This window comes from Acartia tonsa, chromosome 7 (genome assembly GCF_053477335.1).
Source record: "Acartia tonsa isolate MP-2025a chromosome 7, ASM5347733v1, whole genome shotgun sequence".
NCBI lineage: Eukaryota > Metazoa > Arthropoda > Copepoda > Calanoida > Acartiidae > Acartia > Acartia tonsa.
Window position 1 is genome coordinate 50,797,161 of NC_137266.1, and position 12,988 is coordinate 50,810,148.

The 12,988-nt window shown below is 43.3% G+C and overlaps 1 protein-coding gene across 1 annotated transcript in view; it reads right to left on the minus strand.

Moving 5' to 3' along the window:
* The window catches only part of LOC145323943 (lachesin-like), a 93,207-nt gene that overhangs the window by 52,982 nt on the left and 27,237 nt on the right, over positions 1-12,988 (minus strand). The window lies entirely within an intron of this gene.

The window sequence follows — 12,988 nt, forward strand, 5'->3', positions numbered from 1 at the left end:
TTCATATATAAGGTGAAAAAAGTAACACTAAAGAAATTTTTTTTGCCTTAAGTATGTTCTAAACTTATAGATAAACACATTTCATAAAAAGATTTCTTTTAAAAAAAGTCATTTAAGGCATGAAATTAATTTTGCAAATTAACATTGCAGATTTTTGCAAATAACTTGCAAATATGATTTCTGCGGATTTTCTAATTTTCATAGGCGTTTTCTATAAATATTCCTCTTTCCAAAAATACCTCACTTGTCAAGATTGGATAAAAAAATCTTTGTCGTCGGGTTCCATAACTGTGCATGTTGAAGGAACTGACTAATTAATGAGGTCAATATTAGCAAGCTAAATTGACGATAAATTTTCCCCTGTCAATATATCCGCGTATATCCTATATCCATTTTATCAACGACAACAGACAGCTGTAGTCAAAGATTTACAGAGATGTTTCTCAATGAACATAAAACCCAACTTACAAACTCACATTTACCAGAAATCTCTTTCATAATCAGACATTTACAAAGAACATCAATATTTAGAATAACAGAATAATTAACCTTTCATCAAAATTAAATTGTTTTATAGTAATGTTTAAAGCATAAGATCACGGTATCTGCCGAACCGATTGGTATGTACTCCTAGGGGAATAAAGATACCGGTCCTGCGGTGGTTTAATGCTATTTTCTAGGGGTTAAGACCCCTAATCCTCAAAAAAAAATCTTGTTCTGTCTGTCTTTGAAAAATGATATTTGTAGCAAAAAATCTAGTATCACCAAAGAGAAATAGGCCTCTAAAAATAACTTCCTCAAAAAAACTTTTTGTACATAAAAAGTCAAGATTAAGGTGCCATGTTGAACTCCCCAATTTCTTCTGAAATGAAGACGATAGTAAAAATTAAATAGCTACCTGCCATTTACCTATGAGATTATCTTCAAACACATCTATAGGTATGAAATTTGAAGGAATGGAGTAAATCACAGGGATATAAAGGGATAAGACAATGACCGATAAATTGATGTACATTCCTAATGATGATACACAAAATTATCCCTTCTATAGATTACAATTAGTGTTTGAAACGTGTGAACATTAAACTTAAAATGAACTAACCAATCAGATTTCATTAAGAGTCAGTTGTTAAGGCAAACCTTGGGATCTAGTTTAATAAACAGTCCAATGTCCCCTCTCTCCCTGAGTAAATCAACTAAAATCTAGCAAATATTCAAGCAACAAGGAAAAGAGACATTAACTTTTATAAAGAAGAGTTATTACAGAGTTAGTATATATATACCATAGAAGACGGGTGTAGAGGGGTTTTTAATCACCCTTAAAATTAAAATTAGAAAGGCCTGCCTTCCATTTTTTCAACCATAAAATATATAACCCCATGACATAACCCTCTGCACACCACTGAAGCTCTTTATAGTGCCTATAAAAATAAATTTAAGAAACTTTCGGCCAAAGGTTCAAGAATGACGTCATATTAGAGTAATGAATTATCCTAATATGACGTCATTCAGGATACTGACCCAACAACGTTCCAAACAAAGTAGGTTTTACTTCTTTAAAAAAATGTAAGAGGATTAGTCTAATGTATATACAATTTTGTCTAATGTCAGGGTGTAAATATTTACATACTTAAATACTAACTTGACATGCCCTATATACAATTTATATGTTTGTATGTATGTCTAAGAATAAACATAATTTCTAGACCCAAATACTACATTTTCCTCTAATTTGATCGACATACATAGTTATAGAGAGTAGGGTAGGTGAATTACAAAAAATTCTTCCCGATTCTTTGATTTGAAAAGCTAAAATCAAATAAATTTTAAAAAATTTAATATATTATTAAAATAATTTTCTATTTTGATAATGTTATCAAACGCTTTGCTGAGTTCAAACTGACATCATTATAATAATAGAAATAATTATAAGATGTTTTATGGTTAATAAATTTCATTATTAAACATTATTATAGAAGCTTATTTTAATAACCTATAGATTATTTTTTTTAAATTGCCACAGCGGTAATATTAAATCTATTTATAGAGCCTATAAAAAATGACATCATACTGGCCTGCCATTGGTCAATAAAGTTGTATACAGACCTTTCATGGGCAATTTAATATGTGTATTGGCCTATCATTGGTCATTTTTATTGTATGACATTATTTTTTTATAGGTCCTATAAAGAGCATTAATCAATTTCATTCTTCTTGGATTTTGATAAAGAACATCTTTAAAATCGCCTATATAATGAAATCATTTAATCCCCCTTCCGGCCCTCCTACATCAAGTAGGTTTAATACAAAAAAACGATTGCTTTTGGAAGAACTTACTTAGTGGGCTAAAAAGGAAAATTAAACCGTTGAAAATACATAATACTGAAAGAAGTGATACTTAGAATAATAAAGATTTGTCTAGAAAATAATATTTTTCCACATAACTTCAGCGTAGCAAATTAAATTTTCAGGGGTTCAGGGTATAGTCTAAGGAACAAACCCGGAATTGGTAAAGTCTAAGCTTTCTGTCTAGTAGAAAGGTTCTAGACTTGACAATTTCACATAATCAAAGATATAATAAAAATGGTACCTATTGCTGCTATGTCAGGCGTCCGACATCAGAGGTATGATCAAGGGGAATTCCTTTACCATTAAAGAGGCGCAACCAATTACTATACAATCCACGGACTATGATTAAAGGTGCGTTGAGAGGACTTCCGAAGCGACACTGCACTACCAAGAGTTAACTGTAGGTTATAGGTATTTATCAACCATTGAATAGCAACACTATAATTGCACTGCCCTTGATTTAGGGAGGGACCTTATTATTGAGATAAATTGTTTTTTTTGCACAAGGCATTTTGTCTAGTCATGTTATTTTCTATGACGCAGCTTGGACCCGTCATCAATATTTGAGATATACTTATGTTGTACATTTTTACATGAGAAGTTTCCTTTGATAATATTGGAAAATTTGAAATATAAGATAGTAACTAATAACTGGCAATTGAAACCATCTGTGTTGAAACTTTTAAAATCTTAATATCTTAACTTTAACATATCGAGTTTAGACTACTTAACCCTTAAAGGTCGGAGGTTTATTCTATTGTGGTATCCGCCGAGGATAAATGGCAGACACCGGAGTTCAATTAGATTACGGCAGTGTGACAGACGTGGACACCTTACTATAGAGAAGCTACGCTTCTCTAGCATTCACTAAATAATAATCAACATCTATTTCAGTTGTCACTTTATTGCAGGTCTAAAGGGTACTAAAGCTATATACAACAAACAATAACTACACAGATAGGAATAAATAATCATAACATAAAAGCATTATAATACATATACAATAGTCAGTTTGGGCAATAATGATCCCCCATCCCTGGAAAGGGTGGGGGGAATTAACAATACAGTTAACCATAATAAAACTTGGCAGATTCAATCATTAATTTTAGGCATAGGGAGGGGGTCGACAGACCCCTTCCCCAGGACTCGGGGGAGGGCCATTGACCCTCCACTGAACCCCGGTCAGGGGTGCCATAGGCATGGCTCACGGTTGCCGAATACCACAACTCTCCCCTCGGAAGGCTGGGAGAGGGTTTCCCTACCAGACTTCCGACAGTGGTTGAGGCCTTCGGTCCGCTCCTTAGGGCTAAGATATATACAAACGATAATGATTCAATGGAATCCTAGTGGTGAGTGTTTCTCAGGGTTGATGGGGTCCCAACGTGGGATAGAAGGCAGAGGCTGGCTTTGGTTGGACACGTAGTTCAGCGCCGGCAGGTGTCAGGTTGGCGGGTGGCACAGTTGTTGCTGGGACAGTCAGCAGTGGAGCATGTTGGTTGTTGTTGGCAGCGGCTGGGGCACTGGCTGCCAAGTTGACCGTCTGGGCGGCAGCCTGACCTCCCGAGGGGCCGCGGGGTCTTCCAGAGGGCGGTCCTGGCCTGCCTGGGCGGTCATGCCCGCTATCGGCTGATTGCATGGACACCATTTCCTCGGCTGCTTCCCGGCCGATGGGGATGGCATCCCAGTCTACTGAAAAGTCCCGGGACTTGGCATGGGTGAGCCAGGCTCTGGCCAAGGCCTTCCTGTACAAAGTTGGATGGTACAGGAACACTTGTGACATCGCATTCATGGCTGCCCGTACACCTCCTTGTGCTGCTGCCAGAGAAATGATGGTCAGATCCCCCAGCAGTTTGAGGATTAGCAACAGCAAGCACAGTATGGCTGCGCCATCTCCCCACTCGTGAATAGCTTGTCTGAACCCAGCCCAGACATCCAGGGCGGCCTCTCCTTCCTCCGCCAGTCGGTCGATGTTGTAGGACACTATCCCATGGTCACCTGTGGCCGAACAGCTACCTTGCTGAACGCATGAGCCATAGGACAGGCCGGTCAGCATGGCGCTTTTATATGCTGGGAACGCCAGCAGTTGCTGCCAGTCGTTCAACTCAGCCTGCGAATACAAGCCCCCTGAACTGAAGTCATCCAAGGGTTCTGTCAGCAGCTGCTTAGGCGTATCCAGCGGGGGTGGCCTCTTCTTAGGAGCGGGGGTTAACTCTATCCAGCCTTCCTCCGCGTGCACAGTCAGGGGGTAGGTGGAGGAGCAAGGAATCTTGGTGGCGTGGCCGCTATACACTCGTGTCACGGCGTCTACAAACCCTGTGGGCTCTACTGGCACTTTGTCCCAACACTCCTTGTGTTCACGGACAACATATTTGTTGCGTTGGCAGGTAAGCTGGAGCAGGACATCTCCCCTTAGCACCGAGAACGTGCTCCCCTGGACACGCACCGGGTGGGCCGGGTCTAGTTGCTGGAGCTTCCAGCAGTTGGCCGCTACTTCTTCTGCTGCTGTGCTTTTCATGCGTGTCTCCAGAGTAAATCCAATATAACCTGCATGTATCTGGGCCTGCAGGGGGACATCAACATCCCTGGCCGATATTCTGGGCAGCGCTGCCGCGGCTGGGTCAGCTGCCACGAACAATGCTGGGTGGTTGGTAGCATGGGCCTCAAAGTCGCAGTTCACTATTGAGGTGGGGTTGGTCATGTTGATGAAAAACTGTGCTTGATGGTCAACCAGGAACGCATCCATCACTAGGCTAGGCTGGAGGCTGCGGATCAGCCTCAAGGGGCAATCTCTCCCCAGGTGGTCCCACACGTAGGTTGCTTCCCCAGTGATGCAAGACAGCTCTGAATGGGGACATTCCAAGGTCAGGTGGTCAGATTGGGACTCCACCCGTCCATCCTCTACTACGTAGGTCTCTTCCTTGACCAGCAGCCGTCGCTCCTGGAGCACTAATTCATTGCGGTACAGCTGGCCCTCGAAGTGGACGTCCTCCCCTTCACAACCCACCCCCTCGGGGCTGTTGACGAGGGCGCCCACCATATCGAGGGTGAAGAACAGGGGATGGTTCAGCTGGAACGTCAGTGGCTGGGTCTTGCCTGGCAGCGTGTAGACTCGGTTCCTGGCCAGGTCTCGGCACGTTTCTGGATCTATCTTGGTTGGCCTCATGAGGGTGGGGACCGAGGTCACCTTGAGGTGACCCCATACCCCACACCTGAATGTCCACTGGGACACAGTGAGCTGACAACTGTATCCTGTTGTTTCCCTCACCTTGACTTGCTGCAGGACGTGTACTCCCACCAGGACGTAGCTGGTTGTAGGCCACACGGCTGCCAGCAGTAGTCCCCACAGGACCATCCACCAGTGTGAGAAGCTTCCAGGCAGCCATCTACCTCGCACACGCGGCTGGGGATCTTCGGCTCGGGTCACGGCTGCTTCTCTGGGCTGGACACGGCTGGGCTGCTCCTGGCTAGATACAAGTTTCCATTGAGCGTTATCTTTGTGTGGCCGGGGCACCCCGATACCCTCCCCAATGACAGACTGGCAGGCGACTGGCGCTTGCCTGGGTGTCGGCTCCCCTAGCCCCAAGTGGTCCCTTCCCTTGTCCATGGCATGCCCAGTGGCATGGGGCTGAAGTGCGTGTGGCACAGGCTCGCCCTGACTCACGTCCCTCCCCTGCCCTAGGAACTCAGGTGCATGTGGCACAGGCAAGTCCTTATATCCCCAAATTTCAATCTCCCCAGCCTCTGGTGCAGGGGGCACAGGCAAGGCTGGGGTTTTACAATGGTCTGGATACAACACACTGTGGGCTAGAATTGAATCAAGACAAAAGTAAGTGCCGAGCCCTGGGACCTATGTATGGTGAAAATAGACATAAAACCATGATGATTCCAGGTAAAACCAAAATATTTCAGCGGGGGCTTTTTGAGAAAATTAGATTTGAAAATTTCAAGTTCAATTTTCACCACCTAGGAGTTGCCGCATAATCATGACAAGAAAAGCAAATATTATTTATTTTAAATTTTGAACAACTTTGCTTTTATAAAGTTCTTCATAAAACCACTCCTGAAGGGAGTTAATAAATGGCCATTTTTATCACTTGCTTTGCAAAGGTCACGAAAATTCAGCCTAAAATAAATCATATATATAGAGGTTTTAAGAAGGACTTCATAAAAGCAAAGTTGTTCATTATTTAAAATAGATAATATTTGCTTTTCTTGTCATTATTTTGCGGCAACTTCTAGGGGGTGAAAATTGAACTTGAAATTTTTAAATCTAATTTTCTCAAAAAGCCCCCGCTGAAATATTTTGGTTTTACCTGGAATCATCATGGTTTTATGTCTATTTTCACCATACATAGGTCCCAGGGCTCGGCACTTACTTTTGTCTTGATTCAATTCTAGCCCACAGTGAACACATTTGTCAAATTTAACTTATCCTGGCTCGACTGGGAGTGCTGGGCAGCTGGGTTCCTTCGGATGGCAGGGGGCGCTGGATGGCATATAGTTGGGCTCTCCCTGCAGGCTGGTGGCGCTGGCTGGCTGGGGGTGACGGGTGTCACCCCTTCCTCTGGGACTGCTGGCTCATTCCAGGATCCAGGTCTCTCGGTTGCGGCGACGGTTGTCGCCCCAGGCACCAGGTTGGAGGTTGGCTCGTTCCAGGATCCAGGTATCTCGGTGGCGGCGACGGTTGTCGCCCCAGGCTCCAGATGGGAGGCGCTGGATAGCACCCCCCCAGTCATCACAGGTGGCGGCGCCGGGTGGCGCCCCATACATCGATGTTGATGCGCTGGCTAGCGCCTCCTGCCTCTCTCGTTCAGCGGCCGCCAGGGCCTCCCCGTACACCGTCTCAGTGACGCTGGGTAGCGCCCCTCCACTTTTGCTGGGTAGCGCCCCTCCACTTTTGCTGGGTAGGCTCGGTCGAGCAGGCTCCATCATGTTGAGGCTAAACGGCTGGGGCCTCAGAACTTCTGGCTCGGCGATGTTGTAGGGTTGCACCAACTCCGGCCCCAGGTGGTTGAGACTGAAGCCCAGGCCAACCTGGTTGGGTTCAGCCGCGCCGCCCAGTACGTTGATCCTAGCTGGAACGGTCCCAAACTGCGGCATCCCGTCGGCTCGGTCCGCGGCTTTGGGGGCGGCTGCTTGCTGCGGTGGTGCTGGGGGCGCGCTCCCTTCCATATGGGCCACTCTGCTGGGCTTCCCTGGAGGGGCACCCTTATCGGCGGTGCGCCTGCGGCTGGCTACCTGGGCCCAGTCAGCTCTGCACTCGGCCGCCGTGTGACCGTCATAGTGGCAACGCTCGCACTTGGCAGAACGGTCACGGCGTGGCTGGGTGCGTCTCTCCTCTAGGCTAACTTCCATAGGCGTCGGGCAGTCTCGAGCTCGGTGACCTCTCCCCTGGCAGCGGAAACAGCGCCCTGGAACCTTGTCATCTGGAGCGACCTTCCCCATCTGGTGGAGACCCGGAGCCAAGGCGCCAATCTCCATTGGCTCCGACTCGTCATATTGGGGCAACTGGATGCTGGCCGATCCAGTGAGCCCGTCGGTAGAGTCCACTAGGCACACACCCTCCTTCAGCTGCTTGGTAATCATGGTGACGGTGAACATGGCTCTACGAGTGTACTCAGGTACACTCGTGATCTCATGACTCATCATCTCGCGTTTCACATTAGCGTTACGAATGCCACGATTTAATTCGTCCACTAACAACTCGAGATCCTCATGGCTGTAGGCGTCCCTATACAAGGCACACTTGGTTGATATGTATGCTTGTATAGGTTCTGTCGAGTGTTGCTTGTAATCCCTAAACGCTTGTTTAAGCGTTTGGGATTCAAAAGCAGGACGAAATAACATTTCACACTCGGCCTTGACCTGTTCGTAGGTCAAGGCTTGGCCTGCCTCGCCAAACAGATGAGAAGCCATTTCCGCCGCTTGCCCTACCAGTGACAGTAAGAGGGCATTGCGGCGGTTGAGGGAGTCATGGGGTGGCACGCGGTAAGCCGCCCATGACATCTCGAGTCTGCGGATATGTGAACTCCAGGATTGCTTGGGCGGTCCTCTATACTCTGGCAGGTTACTCAGCATCAGCTTGCGGTACTCGGCTGGAGCCGGCTGAGGGTCATCCTGGAGCCATCCTGGGGCCTGGTCGCCTCCTGGCGCTTGTGGCTGTTCCATCGGGTCAACGGTTCAACGGCGGGACACAAAGTTATAAAGCAATAGGGTAATAAGGTTTGTCACTTGAGGCTTCTTAGCCTAACAGCCAACACTGTTTTTATCAATAGGTTGGTAGTTTAGTTACAAAGATATAACTTAGCTGTACTTATCACTAGTTGAATTCTGAGGTTGTAGAGTAGGCTGGTAGGGGTAGATAGGTGTTGAGGGTCTGAACTGCTGTCAGGAACTGATTTGGTTTTCCTTTATCACACTACAGATAGGAGGAGGAAGCTTGTAATTCTTTATTTTCTAAAAATACCTCTGTTAGATGCTATGGAGTAGCTCCGCTCTGGTGTGTGTGTATGTGCGTGAAATCTCCTGTCCTTGCAACGCGCTTACGCACCGTCAAATCCGCGCACACAGGTAAAACGCGCACTTATCCCTCAACTCGCTCTCTCATTGGTCCGCTTTGTCCGTTGAATTTTATGATATTTCCGCACTCCGTTGCGCTACCCGTAAATGGCGCTCTGTGTTCCCGGCCACTAGCTCCACACCGTGGGCGGACTTAGTCTAGTGTGGGTAGGAGGGGGGAAGCGCGTGAGGGGACGGGGGTAAATCCGTCCGTTCCCCCTGTGAGGAAGGGGGGAGTGCTGTGGGTTTGAGGTAACTGTGTGATGAAGTAATGGTGCCCTTTCTCCTTAATCCTAGGCTTATCTGTTATGTCACCTTGATTGTATTTCCTTCAGTGGAGAGTGGGCCCCTCCCTTTCCTCTGAGATAAGGGGTGTATTGTTGTTGTGCTGTAGGCTTGAGGTGATTAGATTGTGTATCAGGGCATTTGTTATATTACATCTAGCTTCTATTTTTGTCCTTATCACAATTACATAACAGATTTGTTTACCAACCCTGTTCTATTTTTAGTTGTTATCACAATACACAATAAATCCAAGCCTGTTCTATTTTTAGTTTTATCACAACACAACAAATTGTTTGCCAATCTTTGCTCATAAATCTATTGTTTAGCCATCACACCAGGGTGGTAATCCCTGCAATGTGATATAATATCTGTTTTTCTAGATGGGTGGCTGCGTTGTAGCCTCTCAGGATACTTGGAGTTGACGTAGTTTTCTCTGCTTTGGTGCACTACACTCGTATGTTGGCTCGCAGCTCGCAGCTATGTGGCGTGTTTCAGCCTATCGGCGGCAGGGAATGTCCCGTCCTGCTAGCGCCGCTGATCCAAATCCGGCTGATGGCGGCAGGGAATGTCCCGTCCTGCTAGCGCCACTGGTTCGGATCCTGCTATCTCTTGCAGTAAAATTGGCCTATTTTCAGCCGTTTACACTTATTTGGCTTGTTTCAGCCGGTCCGCAGGCCTGTTTCAGCCCTTTGAGCGCTCAATTCTCCGTTAGATGTCGGCGCTTCTCGCGGTTCTTCGTCAAGTTTCGCTGTTTCACTTCCACAACTGCCGGATGCAGAGTTAGACCTTGCTATCCAGGGTGGGTAATTCAGGTTGCTTGTGTCAGTTTTGCCAGTTTCACTGCTGGGAGTACCTTAGCCTCAGCTGCGCGTCTGCTCTACACTTGTGGTTTGCCGTAATCTCACACAGCTGTCACCAAAAGTTGTGGTATCCGCCGAGGATAAATGGCAGACACCGGAGTTCAATTAGATTACGGCAGTGTGACAGACGTGGACACCTTACTATAGAGAAGCTACGCTTCTCTAGCATTCACTAAATAATAATCAACATCTATTTCAGTTGTCACTTTATTGCAGGTCTAAAGGGTACTAAAGCTATATACAACAAACAATAACTACACAGATAGGAATAAATAATCATAACATAAAAGCATTATAATACATATACAATAGTCAGTTTGGGCAATAATGATCCCCCATCCCTGGAAAGGGTGGGGGGAATTAACAATACAGTTAACCATAATAAAACTTGGCAGATTCAATCATTAATTTTAGGCATAGGGAGGGGGTCGACAGACCCCTTCCCCAGGACTCGGGGGAGGGCCATTGACCCTCCACCGAACCCCGGTCAGGGGTGCCATAGGCATGGCTCACGGTTGCCGAATACCACACTATCTCATTTTCTGTGTGTGAAAGATAATGAGCCAAAAACTGCGTGACTTTTTAAGTATGGGTATGACATATAAATGAGAGTTGAAATTTCGAATATCTCCATCCTGGCAGGCACAGGATGCCAGGAAACTTGGAAGGGTCATCCAGGTAAAGAGCAAAAATATTTTTTTGACTTAAACAAAGCATTTTATCTTACCAAATTACTAAAATATATTTAAAATACATATTATCAAAATCCTAATTTTATTTTAACTATTCTTATTTTATATGAAAATAAATATTTGTTCATATTTATAGGTTAAGACTTAGCTCCCCCAAGTATTGCCATTCTTGTTACAGAAATATGTAAAAACAAAGATAACCACATACATACATAAAAGCAAAGCTATTAAATGACAAAGGACAAACGCACATTAAAAATTGTTTGAGTGTCATAACGGAAGAAGCAGACTATAAAAAGTCTTTAAAAAAATTGTAAGTGCATTAGTTGAAAAAAAAGCTTAACTAAAGGATACTGTTGAAGGATTATAGAGATTCTTCGCTTATATACATTGTACTTTGTTGTCATAGGAATCAGTATTCCAGAAATCAGATTAACACTTCTTAATTTGTACATAACTGTAATAGGAATCATTATGCAAACTTTGAAATCAATTCTAATATGCCCTAATTACTGACAAAAGATATTCCTTACTGACGGACAGAAGGACCCTAATTAAAGGAAAGCTTCGCTGTCAAAAATATATTGAAAAATTCCATGCAACAAGCTTCTAATAAAATTTGGTATTCAAGCAAACTGCATTTATTTTAAAAAGTTTTTTTCCCAATATCTAAGAATCAATATAAAGTATCTATGGATGAATATTTTAATATAAAACTCAGATGTATAATACTAGAGAATCAATTTATTTTATATTAAAATTGCAGGCAAAGTTTTCAAATATGTTGACTTAGAAGGTGGTTCTATAAAACAACTTATATTTGTTTGATTAAAATAGCCAATATTTCGTTTTATATTCTATCTTTACGTAGGTAAGAAAATGCTATATTTTGGTGTATTTAAACCAAGACGCTATGTTACGGTCAACCAATCCTTTGATTACACGACCCTTCTATTGAAGTTTTTACTGTCAGCCATAGGAGTAAGTCGTGCCACTTGAAACAATGAAGGTAAATGTCTTATAAATTTTTAATGCATACTGAATCTATTTAAATAATTCCGTTTTCCAAGGGATTCAATCATGTTAATATTTACCCTTAAATTATTAATCATAAAAAGGAGCTTTTTAAAAGTGACTCAAAATCAGCCATTTGACGTCATAAAAATGAGGGAAATGATAGGAGAAGTGGGTAAGAAATCCCCTTAAAAAAGGGATGGGTAATCCCTCATTTTTATGACGTCACATGGCTGATTTTTGAGACACTTTATTGTATGGAAGTCAACTTATAGAAGTATGGTGCTTCTTCCTTCTCGTTGACTTCGTCTTTACTGCATACCTCTTTCAAACAAAGGTTTACTTTGCTCTTATGTAATTTTTGATTAAGAAGAACAAAAAAATGGAGTATAGTCTCTTTCGTAGCAACGCCTCTTAAGAGGTGTTTCGTAGTATTTTCACAGTAACTTTTCCACCATTTCTAGCCCCTGCAGGGGGCGTTTGTTTATTAGTTTAGGTCAGATTAGGTAAGTTTTATATTGGGAACTTTGTAACCTTATCGACTTATGCCCAGAGGGATTTAATCTAGAGAAAAAGCTTATCTTTAATATACATAAAAGGAGTGAAGGTCAGTAGGCACTTTGATGGAAATAACTAAATGCCAAAACAAATTAATGATTTTATTGTCAAGAAAAAAAATACACATGATATATATTATGGGGGGTACCACTTTTTGGCGCAAAAAAAACTCTTGAGGCTACGGGCGCAGTTCCACACTAGTTCAACTATAAAGTTGTTCAGTTTTAAATAGTTGTAATTAGTTGGTAAAGTATGAGTTGATGATGGTAATTAAAACTTTCAACAGACTGCTTCAAAAATTTTCATGATCAATATTGGGCAATAAACATTTGAAATTGGGTTTAAAATGAGGAAAAACTGATAGACTAAAGGCTTATCAAGCAGGGATTTAAAGGGATAAGAAAATGGCGTATAAATTGATGTACATCCACAGTGATGATACACGAAATTACCCATTCTGCAGACTAAAACTTGTGGTTGAATTATTGGAACACTCAACTTAGGGAGCCAACAAATCATAATTAACTAAAGTCCCCAAAGTTGTTAAGCCAACGAATAAGAAATTGTTATTATAAAACTTTGGGGACTAGTATAATAAAAAGCCATTTGTCCCCACTTTATCAGCGATAAACCAGAACTAACCAATAAGACTTTAATATTTTTGCCACTCAC